Source organism: Bombus pyrosoma, linkage group LG14, assembly GCF_014825855.1.
Source record: "Bombus pyrosoma isolate SC7728 linkage group LG14, ASM1482585v1, whole genome shotgun sequence".
In the NCBI taxonomy this organism is placed as follows: domain Eukaryota; kingdom Metazoa; phylum Arthropoda; class Insecta; order Hymenoptera; family Apidae; genus Bombus; species Bombus pyrosoma.
In genome coordinates, this window is record NC_057783.1 from 1425504 (window position 1) to 1442365 (window position 16862).

At 41.7% G+C, this 16862-nt stretch overlaps 1 protein-coding gene across 7 annotated transcripts in view; it reads left to right on the forward strand.

Moving 5' to 3' along the window:
- The window catches only part of LOC122575113 (transcription factor SOX-10-like), a 59459-nt gene that overhangs the window by 20174 nt on the left and 22423 nt on the right, over nucleotides 1–16862 (forward strand). For 3 of the 7 annotated variants that reach the window (XR_006319323.1, XR_006319321.1, XR_006319322.1), the window contains one exon: nucleotides 5206–10735. The exons of 1 other annotated variant lie outside the window; for it this stretch is intronic. The gene's annotated coding sequence lies outside the window, so the exon portion shown is untranslated. 3 more of the 7 variants (XR_006319320.1, XR_006319324.1, XM_043743603.1) reach the window with 3 other exon arrangements.

Consider the following 16862-nt stretch of genomic DNA (forward strand, 5'->3'; position numbering starts at 1 on the left):
GCCTCGAATTTGCCCTCCTTTCGTATCGCACACATAATCGTTGCTGCTTTTCTCGACACTCCTTTTCACTCGTTTCATCCCGCGTAATATTCCTCTCGACTAGTTGCTCTTCGGTTCTCCGTCTCGCTCATTGTCCACGCTTATTCACCGCGATGCGCTGTTTCGCTCGTTCAATTACGCACTTCGTCGGAATGCCGAGGGAGAAACGAATTCCAAGAGTGGCAGCCTTGTCAAGGTGTTCCCCGCGCCACTCCTGCATGGAAAAAGTTTTCTACTACGTAAGTACGTGATTTCGATGATGCGTTGATAATGACCGAACAAAAGAGCTGCGTGCCGATTCCTTCGTCGCGCCTATACGCGCATAACCGATCTTGCAATATTTTTCGACTATAACGCGTAGTTACGTAAGAGCGTTTGCACGGCGTCATTTTGATTATTGCTCGATGGAATGGAAAAGTCAGCCATTTGCCGTAAATCGAATGGCTTTTTCGCGGAAGGAACGCGCATAAAGGCAGACATATATATTATTGCGAATGATAAAAGAGAGATTGTAGAAATATGATTATATGATATATGTGTTTGCTGGGATTTTTTAATTTTCGAGGATTTTCGTCGGTGTAATATGTGGTAATTTTGAAAAGAATTTTCGCAGCCTGGATAAAACGCATGCTGATCGACGATGCGTGCGATGTACGCGTGCATACACGCGTATATGTATGCTCGTGTACCTCGATCCACATCTGCACGCGAGATTCTCTGGAGGGGTCTGTCACGCGTACAAATAGCTGACCTCGCTTCGTCGCCTCTATCAATGGTTGGACAGTGGACTGAATGACTTTTATGCCTCTCTTCCTCTTACTACGCCCTGTCGCGTGATAGCCTTCACTCCGTTTCTTCGAATCCTTTTTCCCACCACCGCTCTGTACAGTGGAAAAGAACCTACCGCGACGTAATAATCGATGAAATTACAAAAATCGCTTTTGTTCGCTAAACTTTCAACAGGGAAATATCGCGATATTTTCAAGGGAAATTGTACCTCCTCCTTTGTCACTATGTCGGGAATGACGTATACGGTAGGCGGAAAACTATAGCAGCACGTTCCATTCTATGTGAGAACGTGTTTGCTTTCGAACGTTGCGTTTCCCAACGGTAGATAAGGTAGAACGCTGTTGGTAACGAAGATCGCGTCACCGGTGAAGCAACAGTGAGTACGAACGACTACCACCTATGCCTTCGTTTAGTAAGACAACTTGGAAACCACCGGTCGATAACGTGATCGTCTACCGTGTCGGTACTTTATATTTTTGCGAAAGTTGATAGACAACACATTCAGGTATAAAAAATAACTCTGATACATTCTTTCTTCAACCCAGAGGGAATTTCAATGCGACCAATAATAATCGAAAGATACAACGAAATTCCGCTTATTCGTCTAATAAGCCATTACTCGAACATCTGCACAAAGACCTTCAGCAATCAGTTATGTCGCGATATTGTGGCAAACCTTGCTCGTTAACTTTTACGACCGGCTGAACGAGAAGGAGCGTGTCTCGTGATCGCATCGCGTTAATTAGATAAAAGAAAAACGGCAAAACGGTTCTCGGAAGGATTCGATAGGATACGCATAACCAGCAACGAATCTGTACAGTGTTACGAATCGTTACGATATCTTACGTCGTATATCTCCGTCAATTTCGTATCTGTTAAACTCGTGACTTTATGCAAACAGAGGAGCAGAGAAATATCATCGGTCGTTGAGATCCTACAACACGAATTTCTCAGGGTCACCCTCGTCGTTGTTTGCCGTCTATACTTTCGCGATCGTCCAGGGCTCTTTTCCTTCGTCTTGTCCGGTTCCACGGAATCGTCATGGGGTCGCAGGGTCACGTCGTATCTTTATCAGGGCCTGGTGTAACCGTCAACGCGTTATCGACTTGCCGATAACGCACGTGCAAAATAGTATACGCCGATTGATCCTCACGTTCGGTTATTAGCGTGAGCTTGCAAAAAGAAAAGAAAGAAAAAACGAAAAAGAAAAAGAACTCGGCCGACTCTAGCTCCTGTATGGGTTTACGATTTCTCCGTCATCGCGGCCTCGTTATTAATGAGCCGCGCTATCGCATTCCACGATAATGGAAATGTTGTGCGGTCTGAAAAATACAAGGCTTCTTTAATCAATGATGCTTAGCCTGGCCAAGAATCGGACAATTTTTTGGAAGAACGTAGAAGGAAAACGTATTTGCAACAACGCACAATCTACTAATTCAGTTTCAGACAAACATTTCGAAACATAACCTACAAATTTAAGATACTGTATCAGTGCATAAAATTTAATTAACTTAACGAAGATGTTGCGAACCATAGACGACACCGCTAATCTTCAGCGTGGAACAAAGATCGTCAAAAGATAGTAATATTAATCTTATTTGTTTTAGACATAACGTAAGCGAGTGAACAGGTCTATTGAGTTGTATTCATTCGTAGTACTGCTGGAAACTGAAAGATTAAACAGAAAAGTTAGGTTGCCAGCTGTTCTTCGAATATCGACATATTTCATAGAAAGTTTGTTCGTTATTAGGACGTAGCCATGATTATTAGACTGCGAATTTTCACGTAACATAGAAAAATCTATAAAATATTCAAACTATAATGCTTACCTACTCGTTTGATCGTAGAAATTCGTAGAAATATTCATTTCCATGAATATCCGAGCTGTCGTAATGATTTTTTCGTTGATAGCCTCGTTGAAAATTAGGTTACACTCACTGCCAACAGCTCGCTATAGGACAAAGCACAGGAAAATCGTCGTTCGTTAAAATTGTCGATTTTGTTTCCTTGCAAACAGGTAGTCGACGACAACGGCAATCGTCGTTCAACGCACATAAAACTACCGTAAAAGACGAAACTGGTTTTCACAATGATTTGACAGATAGATTTGATTCTGAGATCATTGTGAAAGCTGATTTTGTTTGGAAGTCGCTGAAATACATCGCAGGAGAGACACAACGAGGATGGGACAGGAAACGCGCGTTCCTCTCGGATCTTGGAAACGATCGAATCACGGAGATCGCGTGCCTTCTTCATTCACCGTCTCAGGGTGTAATTGTTGACGGATAAATAAATTGTACGCACAAAGGAGCCTCTGTCTCGCGAGCATTGCACGTAGCAGCACGCGCTTCACGGCGCGCGCCTCGAAATTTATGATTCATCGAGAAGACGACTACAAGAGGAGAGGAAAAGATGGAAGGCTATAAGGGAAAGAATTGCTCGATCTTTCCAATCGATATTGCCATGTTCATGGAAACTGCAATGATTGTACAACGATATCTGGTACGATCGTTGGAAAAATGAGGAGAAACCGAGGACTGAAAATGATTGGTTTAGACTAGATAAATCCCTACGATGCCACAAGATCATCTGTGATATAGCCACCAAATATCCAATTGAATGGCACGCGAACAAAGCAAGTTAAATACCTAGGACACTCCACTTGGACGCACAACTTACATGGGAACAACATACTAAATGAATTGTGGACAAAACACGGATAAAAAGAAGACGGATGTACTGGCTAACTAGTCGAAACTCTAAACTCAGCATAGAAAATAAACTAAAAGTCTAGAAAACGATGATAAGAGCAATTTGGACGTACGGAATACCGCTATGGGGGACAGCAGCACATGAGCCACATAAATAAACTAGAGTCGCTGCAATCGAAGATACTAGGGACAATAGTCGACGTACCATGGTATGTCAGAAACGAGGATATACGCAAAGACGACACGTTCAAACCAGGTGGCTGTTGAAACGAGCAAAACTCTGATAGAAAGAAGACTGAAAAGGAAACAAACCATTGACCTCGCCAAAGAAAATCTGTGATACGTACATAAAGATTTACATAAGGATATCTTCAATGTATACGCTGTACATCTATTTTTAGTAGACTTTCGTGACTGATTGTATATGTTTGAATCGGCGAGTTAATATTTCGGATCCGCTGTATCCTCGCACCGAGGCAAATTTCATCCGGTAAGAGCATCGATGTTATTCGAGAGAATATCGAAGACGAAGAAAAATCAGACGAGCGTGGTCTGTTTTCGTGGTTTTCTCGAGGAAACAAGCGGATGCAGGCTGCTGGGCCGTCAATCGAGTATCTAGAGCACGAACGAGCAACGTGGTTTTTTGTCGGAATTTCCGGTAGTGATTTATCAAACGGGAAGATGGTATCGAACGAAGAAGCAACGGCAAGAAACGACTTCTCGCGGAGAGGCCGAAGAAACTAGAGAAGCGGAAGCGAAGAAAGAAGGGAAGGCAGAAGAAACGAAAGAAGATGGCTCGCGAGTGCTGCAGCAGCAGGCTATCCCGCGCGAACTCGGAACGCATCGTGCTATGCGGCCGGCTATGTATGCATGCTCGAGCGCTATCAAGTGTCAAACGAACCGAACTTAAGAAAAACCAAACGTTCGAGCTGCAGCCGTGGAATTTTGAGAGAACGCAGCCAGACAAGAGCGAGCAAGAGAGAAGAGAAACTCTAGATTCTAGAGATGGTATCCGTTCTAACAGTCATCTACATCGTCATGACTCTTGGACGATGGGTTGCTTTCGACCCTCTTAGCGCATCATATTCCTGACAGCTCGGGGAAAGGACAGCTCGGAGAGTGTTCTCCAGCTCGATCACCGGAATCTAACCCCTTTTCTTCTCGACTTTGTTCCCAGAGATCGAGTTTACCACCAGGTGACCACGTAATACACGGTGGCTACGAAAATTATTCGCGCGTATGAAGCGTTTTCTCATCGGCTTTCGTCTTTCATTTTCATAGTATTAGCATTTTTATAGTCGTACGAAAATACAAATATGCTTGCTCTTAAGTGGTATCGGTACAAATACCGTCTCACACGGTACAGCGTGGGCCTGGATTCGCGATACAAGCTAAGTAGACTCCCGTCTACTTGGGAATTAGGTAAATTCACGTACTCGGTACTTGACCGATCGTACTTGACGAATTTTCAAATTCAGTCTTCTCGAAGCTGAAGCTTCCAAAGTATCATGTTATTCTTAATTTCTGTTTTATTCGAAGCCAAAGAATCTCCTCCATTTCGTTCATATCTCGAATTTAGGCCCACGGTGTAGCGAGGATAGCTTCTTGAAACTCGTATCGAAGCCAATAGAGAAATCGTTCTCTCACCGTCTGGCGTTTCTTTCAGGTTCGTCATGATCATCGGTGCAATAAAACGACCGTGAACACGCATCCACGTGTCCTTGGACGTAGAACGATATTCGATGCAGTCATAGACTGGCCAACCTAAGTCCATTTTGTCACGGATCTACGAGAAGGAGCGGAGTTTCACTACTTTTTCTTTATTTCTTCTCAGCGACTTGAGCGGTGGCTCGTAAAAGAAATCCTTGGCAAATTGGGCCACGAGACGGGACATGGTCGTTCTCGTGTTTCGAGTCGATAAACTTGCGGCCGGCGTGCTTCGACGGCCACGAAATCACGCGAGATTTATTCTCCTTCCTCCTTTCTCACTCGGTCCGGTCTGACGTTATTTTGACAGGACCGCGAGAAAATTTATCGAGGAGAGCGTAAAGGCGGTGGCAACTACGCGGGCCCGACAATGTTTTGAGCTATTAGACGAAACAAGTCACTGGTCTTTTACGAGCAGTTGCGGTGACCCACAGCGCCACGTTCGACCACCATCTTCGATCGTAAATCCAATTGGTGAGTAATTCGATATTAAACGATAAATATTAACGAAGCTTTGTGGATCTCCCACACTCGACATTGGCCATCTACTCGGTGGAATTTAAAGATTCGAAACTGTCGATTGTTTTTATCAAATTGAATCGTTTTATTAAATAAATTATAACGAACTCGAATAGAAATGAATCGTCTACGTAATACGTTACAGACGTTTTATTTTATCAGAACGATGAAACTTGATAGAGTCTGGTATAGTTGTAGAATTTCACTCGCAAGGGTGTATTTCCTTGAGAAAGAAACGCGAAGGAAGGAAAACCGAGGAAAAAGGAAAAAAAATAAATCGAGAGAGCGGAAATAACTATTTAAAATCGACCACTCGTTTAATCGAGGTCTGGTTGTTATCGGCTCCAAACGTATCGACGCAACCAAGAGCTAGAATTTTACGAGCGAGAACGTTGAACGATGTCGTAAAAACGTCGACCCGCGATTTTCTGGAAAACTCGTAAATCCTTGCACCCACTTGTAACATTCTCCAGAGATTTCCACAATCTCGAGGGTTGATATTCCGAAATCAAATTTCAGTCTCTTTCGCGTCGAAACGAGAAGCGTTCCGGGACTTTTAATTCTTCAGCAACGAACTCGCGATTTGAAACTAACGTCGTCACGGTCTACGTAAAACTTGGCGTCACATGGCACACACCTAACCACGCAGAACAAAATTACGCTCTATAAGACCGTAATAAAACCTGTCTGGACCTACGGAATCCAACTTCTAATCGAAAACGCTAAGATCCCTGATAAATGCACCTTGCTTTGTCACCAACGAAGCAATACATCGCCACCTCGAGATACGCACAGTCAAAGAAGAAATAACAAAATATAGCAATAGATATAGCAAAAGAGTCGACAAACATCGAAACCCCCTAATTACTAAATTACTTAATACGTCGGACCAGATCCGCAGGCTAAAAAACACCACCCGTTAGACCTAAGCACAAGATTTAACTAGATATTTATATTAAGTGATATTTACTTATTTATGAATTATACTTATCTATAATAGGTGTTAACTTGTTATAAACAATTAGCCATGTCACTGCGCCACGCCGGAGAAAATTACTTAAAATTCTCAATGCGAGAATTGATTGTAAAATACTAGTAAATAAAAAAAAAACATGGTACACGTCTTAATTGACACGACGGATCAGATCCGCAGGCTAAGAAGACATTATCCTTTAGATTTAAACATTAAATTCAACTGGAATACGATCAAACGCTTATTATCCAAGTTGTGGTACAACGCCAGAATAATTTACTTATAATTCTCAATGAAAATTGATTGTAAAATTCTCCCAAACAATAAAGAAAAAACATAGTTCACATAGTCGAACTATGGAACAGTTCGTACAATTTATTCAATAAAATAAAATTTCATAACTAATAGAAAAAAAGAGCCGTGATAATCCGCTTTGTTGGCCAGATCTCGCTTTTGACAGAATGGAAGAAGACGGAAAGTTTTCAATGGTCCTAATTCGATGACCAGCGACCAGGGTTTGTAAAGGGCGTTGAGTGGAGGCAACGAGAGGAAGAAGGATCGAAGGGTAGCGCACGTGCGTAACGCGCGACACATCTCGATCCTCGGCTCTATCTCGTTCTTTCGTGGCGCGGATGTGCGCACCATCGCACACGCGATTCGCTCAACTTGCCGAAGAAGGCCTTTTCTCGTCCGGCCGCTGTTCCAGTACGTATGTTGGCCGGCGTCGTTGGTCTCGCGAGGCCGCGAGGCACGAGCAACGGGCCGAGCTTTTATCACAGCCGAATCGCCGCTAGCCACATGTGTACCGAGCAAAAACTTCCTCCTACGGTTCTTCTTCTTCTTCGTCTTCTTCTTCTTCTTCTTCAACGTCCCCTCCTTTTCGTCTTTCTTTCCGCTGGTCCACTCGTGGTCGATTCCCCTTCGATCCAGTCGCGCGCGGGTGGTCAGTTCAATACACGTACATCCCTATTTACAAGTATTAGGCTACTTAAAGGAAATAAGGTACCCGAATATCATTAGGAAACCAGTAAAGTATCGAGGAATTATTATGAAATTTTGTGTCGAGATTATAAAATCTTAGGTAAATAAAGGACCCATATATTCCATGTTGCAAGAATTTTGTTTAATGCAATATCGTTGCAAGGAGATCTAATTTTTTCGATATACCGTTCAATTTCCAATCGCATTTATTCAAAACGTATTAAACGTGGTTCCACTGAGTATCTCTTTTTTTATTATTTAACTTTTACTTTACAATTTGCCCAGCTGGACATTCGGTAAATTTTTCTAGCTCAATTGCTAAATAACGTGTGCATGGCTACCCCCGGCGGGATACCATCTCTTGTAACTTCTGTATACATTTTCAGATATAAATATAAAACTTTACCAATAGTACCATAACAGTCGTCGAGTCTCGAAATAGCGTTAATGAAATTTTAAGATGTTTTCTACGACACGTGTGATACGTTCGTAATGTACTGGTCCACCAAAACCCATTAGTTACCCAACTACTCGACACGACGGACCAGATCCGCAAACTAAAAACCCTTTAGATTTAAACATTAGATTCAACTAGAATCGAACATACTACAAACACTTATTATCCAAGTTATAGTACCACGCCAGAATAATTTACTTTTAATTCTCGATTAGAATTGATTGTAAAATTCTAGCAAATAAAATAAAAAAAAAATGTATTGGAATACTTTCGTGAGTCTATGTGTAACAAAAATCATGCTGTAACAGTAATCGTAACCAAGCATGTGGATTTTACAGTTGGAACGATGAGAAAGCAATTGAGCGACGGAAAAACAGCGCGTGGCCTAATTTTTCACTTTCGTTCTTCCGATATCTCGATCGATGGTGCACGTACCTTCGGATGTTGCAACCGATGTTGCATCGAACGATGGATCGCGCGAACGAACGATCCCAAGTTATAAATTACAATAATAGCCGAGGACATTGCAATCGGAGTAGCAATTAGTCTCAGTCGGCACTGGGTTTATCGCGTTCCACGGCTATCGTGGCGAACTTTTTATTGTAATTTGCAATAGAAAACTGCGGAGCCCTACTCATCGTTTCTATCGTACGATACTCCAAATACGTAGCTTTTTGTCTTTTCTTTTTTTTTTTAAACTTGTCTGCGATCCAACAGTTGGTATAAAATTTATGTTCGGTTCGATAAAAGAGGCTCGTGTCGAATTGCGAATCATAAAGTTTTTAAAATGATAAATATCGAGCTCATTCTGTGCATGTAACAACAGATTGTTTCGAGTTTGTCGAGCACGTACCATTCTCGAGTGGATCTCGTACTTGAGACGCCTCTGAAACCATCGAAACTCTCGTCTTTTCTTTCCTTCGCCCTCGTCGACCATCGCTTTCTCTCTTCTCCTCTTTGCGCGTTTAGGCGTCGATCCTTCGTTACCATATATGTACGTACTAGAAAGAGTTTGAGGAGGAAAAAAACAAAATTCGAGCGTGAACTCGAAAAAGGAAAAAAAACGAGTGAATTGCAGCGGATCGAAAAGAAATTGCTATCGTGACGACGTTATCCTCGTGTCGATTGATCCTTTACAGTTTCACATCGACCTACTTTTACCTTTAACTGCGTAATTCAGATGAAAAAAAATGTAATCCCACAGAAATATACGAACGTAGACGTACGAGACGAGAGTAATGATAATCGTATTGTCGGTTATGAAAATTTCTAATCTTTTTATTCAACTGATATTTTTCTCCTTCGATCTTTGTACGAAAAATTGAAGCGCTACGTCTTACGTAACTATAATACGATTACCAACGTGCCATGCGGCGGTCGCGGACAGCGCACGAGTAAAAAATCTCTCGTCTCGCACAGAGCCTAAGCATTCAGCGCTTAGCGAATCGACGTGCACGCAGAAACAAGTGCAAAGATAAAAGCAAAAGCGAAAAGGAAACACGAAAGGAGGTTGGTTAAAGAAAATGAATGCCTTGGAAACGAAGAAACGTACCGACGACGTATAATAAGGAGGAGGAAGAGGAGGAGGAGGAGGAGGAGGACGACGACGACGAAGGGCCTCTGAACGGTATCTACGATCGGCGTTGGACGAGAGGACTAACGTCGGCGCGTAAATTCAACGCGAAAAACGTACAAACAGACAAGGATTCTTTCCAAGAAGCTAGCGGCTGTCTCGTATCTCGAATCACTCTCTGCCAAATGCCAATTATCACGAGCCGCCGCTAGCAATTAACAGGCAAAGGCAAGCGAGGAAGAGCATCGGCAAACTGTTTATTCCGTCTCGGTTTCGTCGGAAAGGGAAGCAGTCGCGACGTGGATTGGAACCGTTCCATCGTATTTTTCTTAACGCCTAACGTACGTATCTCGGACACGCAACTTGAATCGTGGCGATCTCGCGAATGCTTGCACTGCCGTACCGATCTGTCGATATGATCGTGTATTCAGGGTGAATCGGTAACGATGCTACGATAAGTAACTAGGCGATTCTGCGCGTAAATACACAGAGATATCCTGTACATCGTGTGCACCAAGTGCATCGTTGTTCAAGAGTACACATGTGGATTGCTGCTAGATACTTTGATAGAACGTCATTTCGTTAGAGAACTAGAAATAGAAAAACCCAGGACGATCTTTTTTATCGTCAATTGCAAACGCCATTGTAGAACGGTATATCGGTCGATAAAATAGATCTTTAGAGACTAATATGCTATCATCGGAGTATTCGCTCGCAAACCGTGTTCAAGATTTTCATGAGAATCGAGTTAGAAATTTGTTGGAACAGGACGTGGTTATGAGTACACGAGGGACAACTCTCACGCTGTTACGAATCGAGGAACTTCTGGATAAGACTGGAATAAATTGCAATATTTTCACAATAGTATCCACAACAGAGATTTAATTATTTCAATTAATTATTCGTTATTATTCTTCTCACGTTACCTAACGATATTAACGTATCTTTTATGTTATTCCTGTTATATAATTGGTTTTTCTTTCTGTTAACAGGTAAAATACGGAAAATACAGTTCATACATGTAGGGAGAAAACTGCGAAAAGACAACTGGATGATAGAAGTTGCTTCGAGTATCCGAAACGCAATTTTTATTTTCGATGTTATATGTTGTATTCGTATGTTATTATGATTTTATATAAGGTATTCAATTAAGTGATTATGTGACAAGTGGCATACGTTATATCGCGTCACATCACGTTATAAAATTGAAATCAACCATTGTATACGCCATTGTAAAAATTCATCTTCTTTCCTTTACCCTCGACTCTCTATTTACCCTCCGATCGTCCGTCCTCGTCAGTTTCACCAACCAAAGGAAGCAAATTTCGAGAAATCGTGCAACGTGTCGGCGACACGTTTGTTTCCGGATGTAAACAAACACAAAACACAAAAGATGTCAACAAACAAACCGGTGTTTGTAAACAAAGAGAAAATTCTGCATATAAACATTGAAAATGTAAATAAATAAACAAACCGGCGTTTGTAAATAAAGAGAAAATGTTGTATATAAACATTGAAAATGTAAATAAACAAACCAGGGATGTAAATAGACAATGGGGAACCGAAACAAACATAGATAAACAAAACGTGTAAACATTCGGAAATTCTCAGAATTTGACGTCATTTCTTGGAATTTTAGCGTTTCCTGAAAAATGACGTCATGTCCAAGAATCGTAAAATTCTGGCAGTCACGGACAACTGATTTTCGATCCGTTTTTCGGACTCGAACAAGCTGAATCACGAACGGGGACATTTTTCGAGTGTCTGGTTTCGAAACTTTTTACTACGGTTCTTCTACGGTATTTTTCGTCCAAGGATTTTGATTGGTCGTTCTAGGAGCGTTACTAGTGGCTAAATAATTAAACAGTCGATTAACCTCAACATCGACCTTTTCATTATTTTTCTTTTTTTTAATGTTTCGATAATACGCGATACAATGTTCACGCCGTCTCGTTTCTTCGTCTTACAATTAAATAGAAGAATCGACAACGCAATATTTTTTACATATTTACAATATTCTCACAAACTGATCGCTACGCATTACGTTTACTCGTGTATGAACTCTGATTTATCTTAATTCGAAGTTACGATGCCAGCGATATACCTTATAACTCGCAACCGTACAGTATTTACTTAAAAATCTGTAATACGCGTGAATTATTTCCTGGAAGTGTTTTATCCCCTTCTTATCGTATATAGGCAGCTGCTAATTAACGCTACGACGATCATCAGCTTCTTATTCGGTTCGATTTTTTCGAATTATTAATCGGACCTTATATCCAATAACCGCGGCAATTCTGGGAAACGATGCCATCCACTTTCGACAAATCCTCCCAGACACACAACGTACTTAATCGCGACGATGATTATTCATCTTCTCGTTTTTTTTAATATAACGGACTGTTGTACCGAAGTTGCTGCGTCTTATTTCTGCTCGAACAACAACTAGGATCGCCTGTTCCGCAATGCCTACACAGATCGTTAAATCGTACGTTAATTTTGGCCGAACGTGTACTTACGTACTTTAATAACGCACGCAACACATACGCATCATCGCTCGTCTGAATGAAAAGATCGAGAAACCAACGAACGGAATTTTGCTCGTGCATTTAGAAGATTAAATGGAATAAAGCAAGTTGAGACCCTGATTAAGAAGATGCAGCAGCTCGCAAATTAATCCCCTCGATTCGTTCGTTATAAATAAAAGATTAGTCGATTCGTCGACCTCGAAATGCTATCGTCGCTTAGCGGTGAAAAGGTGGCGACTAATCGCTGCTGCTGTCTCTGTCGCACACTGTCGCGTTCCTCGTCTAACACGAACACATACATCTGATCTCGTCGCGCAATATCGCGTTCCTCGTCTGTGGTAGTCGAAGTACTGGCATCTGTCGGAGTCTGCTAGAACTGCAGAAAAGCAACAGGAGTATAGAATGTGAGAGGAGGTATCTCAACTTCTGTTAGACAAGGGAAGCTATATTGTGCGACAAGGACGGACACGTGTGACGTCACAAACAAAGACAGCCATATCGTGCGACAAGCACAGATGTAATCTCTCTCTGTAATTTCGCGATTATTCGTTAATTACGCTTTTCCCTGGTAAAATTCATCAAATTTCAGGATCGTACGACAAAGGTAGAACCTTTGGCAAGCTGCACACACCAATTTCGACAGAAATTTCCCTTTAATTAATTAGTCGTGGACAATTATCGTAGCAAGTGTCACGGCTACCGCGGTATGAGTATGTGATTTTTCATAAATATCAACTTTTTGCGTGATTACTTCGCTCTCTAAGGAATTGTAGAAGCTTCCTTAGATCCTGTACTAAATTCTTCGTGCATAAAAGTTCGTAAATTAATTACGCGTAGCGCAAATTATGCGAAAATTCGTTGCGTTGCTCTCGTGCAACGATGCAGCTGCGTGCAATAATCGTTAATAATTAATTAATTAAGCAAAAATTCCGCTCCAAAACTGTATGCGAATATTCCACGGAGTCTGGACTTTGTTCTACGATTCCGAACGTGCACGAATTTATCCCAGAAATAGAGTAATTAACGAATATTCGATAGATCGGAGAGAGAAATATATCTGTCCTTGTCAGCAGAAGCGAGAACCTCCTCGTGCGTTCTATGCTCCTGTTACTTTTTCGTGATTCTAACCGACTCCGACAGACGGCAGCATCTTCATCGTCGCAGACAAAGAGGGCGATAGCGTGCGACAAGGACAGACAGAGAAATTAGTTCCACCTTTTCACCGTTATGTGGTGATAGTGTTTCGGTGTCCACAAACAGGACAAACTGTTATACGGTAAACGCAATGGTAAGATTAAGAGCATCGAGTTATGAACTTTTGCTACTACGTCGTCCTAATTAGACCACCAAAATCAGATTATTAGATCCCCAAAATTAGACCAACAGACGCACGAATAACAACGCGTAAACTGACTTACTGATAGATTGCGTGTAAGTAAAGTAAAAAATCGTTGGAAAGTTAGTTTTATACGAACTCCTATAAAAATCATTGACAATTCATTTAGATTGTTAATCGTTAATAGAGAATCTTAGATCTTGCGTTACATCTTTCTAATCTAATTTCTGTCTCGTTATTTTATTATTTTATTACCGACGTTTTGAGATCCTACGCTAAAGAATAGAAAGATTAAGACGCAAACTACGATTAAATGACTTTTAGGAATTTCAAATTGAGGTTAGACAGAGATTCAGATGGCGATCCATTTGAATTCCATCGGTCAAAGATCACAGTATCGAATCTACCGTAAGTAGCTGGATATCCTGTTCGAAGATACGATCGACGTAAAAACTGCCAGTACGGAGGAAAATTTATCGATATCTGTCGCATAATTACCATGGTAACGCGACGATAAACCGATGGTACTCTGTTTGACTTGCTATTCAGAGAGAGCGTCGATCATGTAGTTTCCGAACCAACGACCAACGTGTATGGGTATTCGATCTCGGTGAAATTCACACGTGGCTGTTCCCCTTGTGGCACCTATCGTACGTATCTATCAAATTCGATTAGATTTCATGCGAGTCTCCAGCGGTGACAGGCGACGGTCCTCGAAGCGAAATCGCAGACAAAGCGAGCGAAAGGAAAGGCTGAGGCGAGAAAACCAGTATAAGAGTTTCAGAATGTCGAAGCTTAGCTGTCACGAATTACCAGCGCAACAAGAATCTCGCTGTACAATAAGAAAAAGAGATTTTAATTTATTTGATTCTAAAACGATGGGATACGTCGACGTTATTGGCGCCTTTAGAACGATATCTATAAATCTCTTTAAATTTCACTAAAATTTCCCATTCGTCGCTGTATGTATTAGGTCGTCCGAAAAGTTTCTTTCGTTTTATAAGAAAATAATGGATTTCCGTTTTATATTATTATTATTATTATTATTTTGTTCTATCAAAATAAAGATCACAAGGTTCGACAGATTAGGTTTCATGTTCGCATAAAGATGCATCGTTGTAAAAGACGGGTTTGTTAAAGGAGGACACTTTTCGGACAACCTAATAGAATTTATATTATTCGTTGTTTGTACGAGTCTGGTCTAATACTAATATTATTTATAGAAGAAAAGAACAGCCGATGTAATCAGCACGCAACACCGATCAAATCCATCGGAGATATTAGCCAACTTTACAAAAGAGCGATATAAACGTAATACGAAACGGGGAACACAATACGCTCGTAATTCGCTAAAGAGAAAAAAGAAGGAAGAGAAAGAAATAGAAAAGAGGAACGAGTCTTCGACCGTTTTCCAAATTACGTTAATTATTCCGCTAATTAGGGATACGATTGCACGAGAGCGATAAGGAGCTCGATGCCTTCGTTGTCTGTCAGCGAGCTGGTTCGAGCTGGGACGAACAATTTTATTCTCGGGCTTTCGAAGAAGAGCGGAGAGACGAGGCAAAGGGTTGCGCGCATTATCGAGATTAGGCCGAACGCGTATCTCTGCTGTATCGCGTGTATCGCGGTCTCGCGTGGCTCGCGTCGAGATTCCGATGAATGGATAGCAAGGAAAATATAACCGAGCGATAATAGGAGAATCGGGGGACAGCTGCAACAAGGATTTACGACTCTTTGTGCGCGCACCGAATAATGCTCGAACTGTCCAAAAATTTATCGATCCTATCTGCCCTTGCCGGCAAATATTTACATCGTACACTGAATCTAGGAGGATGTCAACGTACTCCGATTTCCGAACACGAGTCCTCCGGTTTCTCGACCCCATCTACGCGAAAAAACAGCGCCGTCTTAAGCTCAAAGTGGTAATCGTACCAATGATAGACGTATTTTACGTTATACGCGTTGTAATTTGTAAAACGTTTTAAAATTTCGTTGCCAATGCACCGAGCGATTGCATTGGTAAACTTGAACAAACGCACTGTAGCGAGACACGACTGTCCGATCGCGTCGGTGAAGCTTGAAACGAATTCGAAGATGCATCTGTATATCTGCACTCCAGAGTCAGAGTCTGTTAAATCGCACGCTCTTCAAACTTTAGAGGACAGCGAATCAAAGCTGCAAAAACCTTGCAACGAAGTGTCTCAATTTAATATGACTTTTATATTGTTATAACTAAACGACTTAGAACGAACAAATTTTTGCCATCGGGAAAGGTGTAGAATTTATCATCTTCTTCTTCTTTTCAAGAATGGACTTGACACTCTGGCTCGTTCCAGATGTAAAAGATCAATTATATAGATAAGCTCAGTGTTTATGATGACTATGCATTCTTTATGCTAGTTCTTTTCTTTTCTACATATCACGTTTGCCGTAAAGATGTTGCAACTTCTATGTACGTTCTCGGAGCGGCTACAGATTTTACTAACGCTATCGCGACGATCGTGTCTCACGCTATTAACGAAACTTTGGAGCGTTTTATATAGTACGCACAATATGGACATAAATGTCTTTAAATACTTTCGTGAGTCATTCTATGTGACGAAAAATTCGACTCACTTCGGACACGATTCAAAGCTTGGAACTCTTGAAAGTCTTCGTATGTCACGGATCAAGACTTTCAAGAATCCCAGGCTTCGAATCGCCTTCGAAACTTTCACACGTCCGAGGCTAACGATATGAAAATCCGTCGTTGCTATCGAGACGAGTACGTCTGCCTCGGGTTTCAACGTCAACCTTCCAAAATATGGCAACGATACCTCGCGTATTTGTGCTCCGAATCGCGGGTGTATCTCGACGGTCACAGAAGCAACGAAGAAACGTCGAAGGAAAAACGAGCCGAAGGCGCGATCGCTTCCTGCTTTCGCGAGAATTCCCTCCTCCGTCTTTCAGCATCGTGATATTTATGGATTCCGAGATTAAAAGCGCGCCGGTGATTAGCGTGCGGAGACCGAGCCCGGAGTAAATTAATTATATCGACCGAGCGTCCCGATAACTTATAACTGAATGCCTCTTTGTCCATCGGTTAGTTCGTATCCGGACCGAGATTTCGACATTTTTTCTCCCATTCGCGGAAGAATCTTGGAAATCTTCGGTCCACGATAAAAGGTGTGCTCCGAAACGAACCGACAGATAAACTCGACCGTCTCTCGCTCAATGGAATCTATTGTGGCAGATGGATCGAGGCGCGTT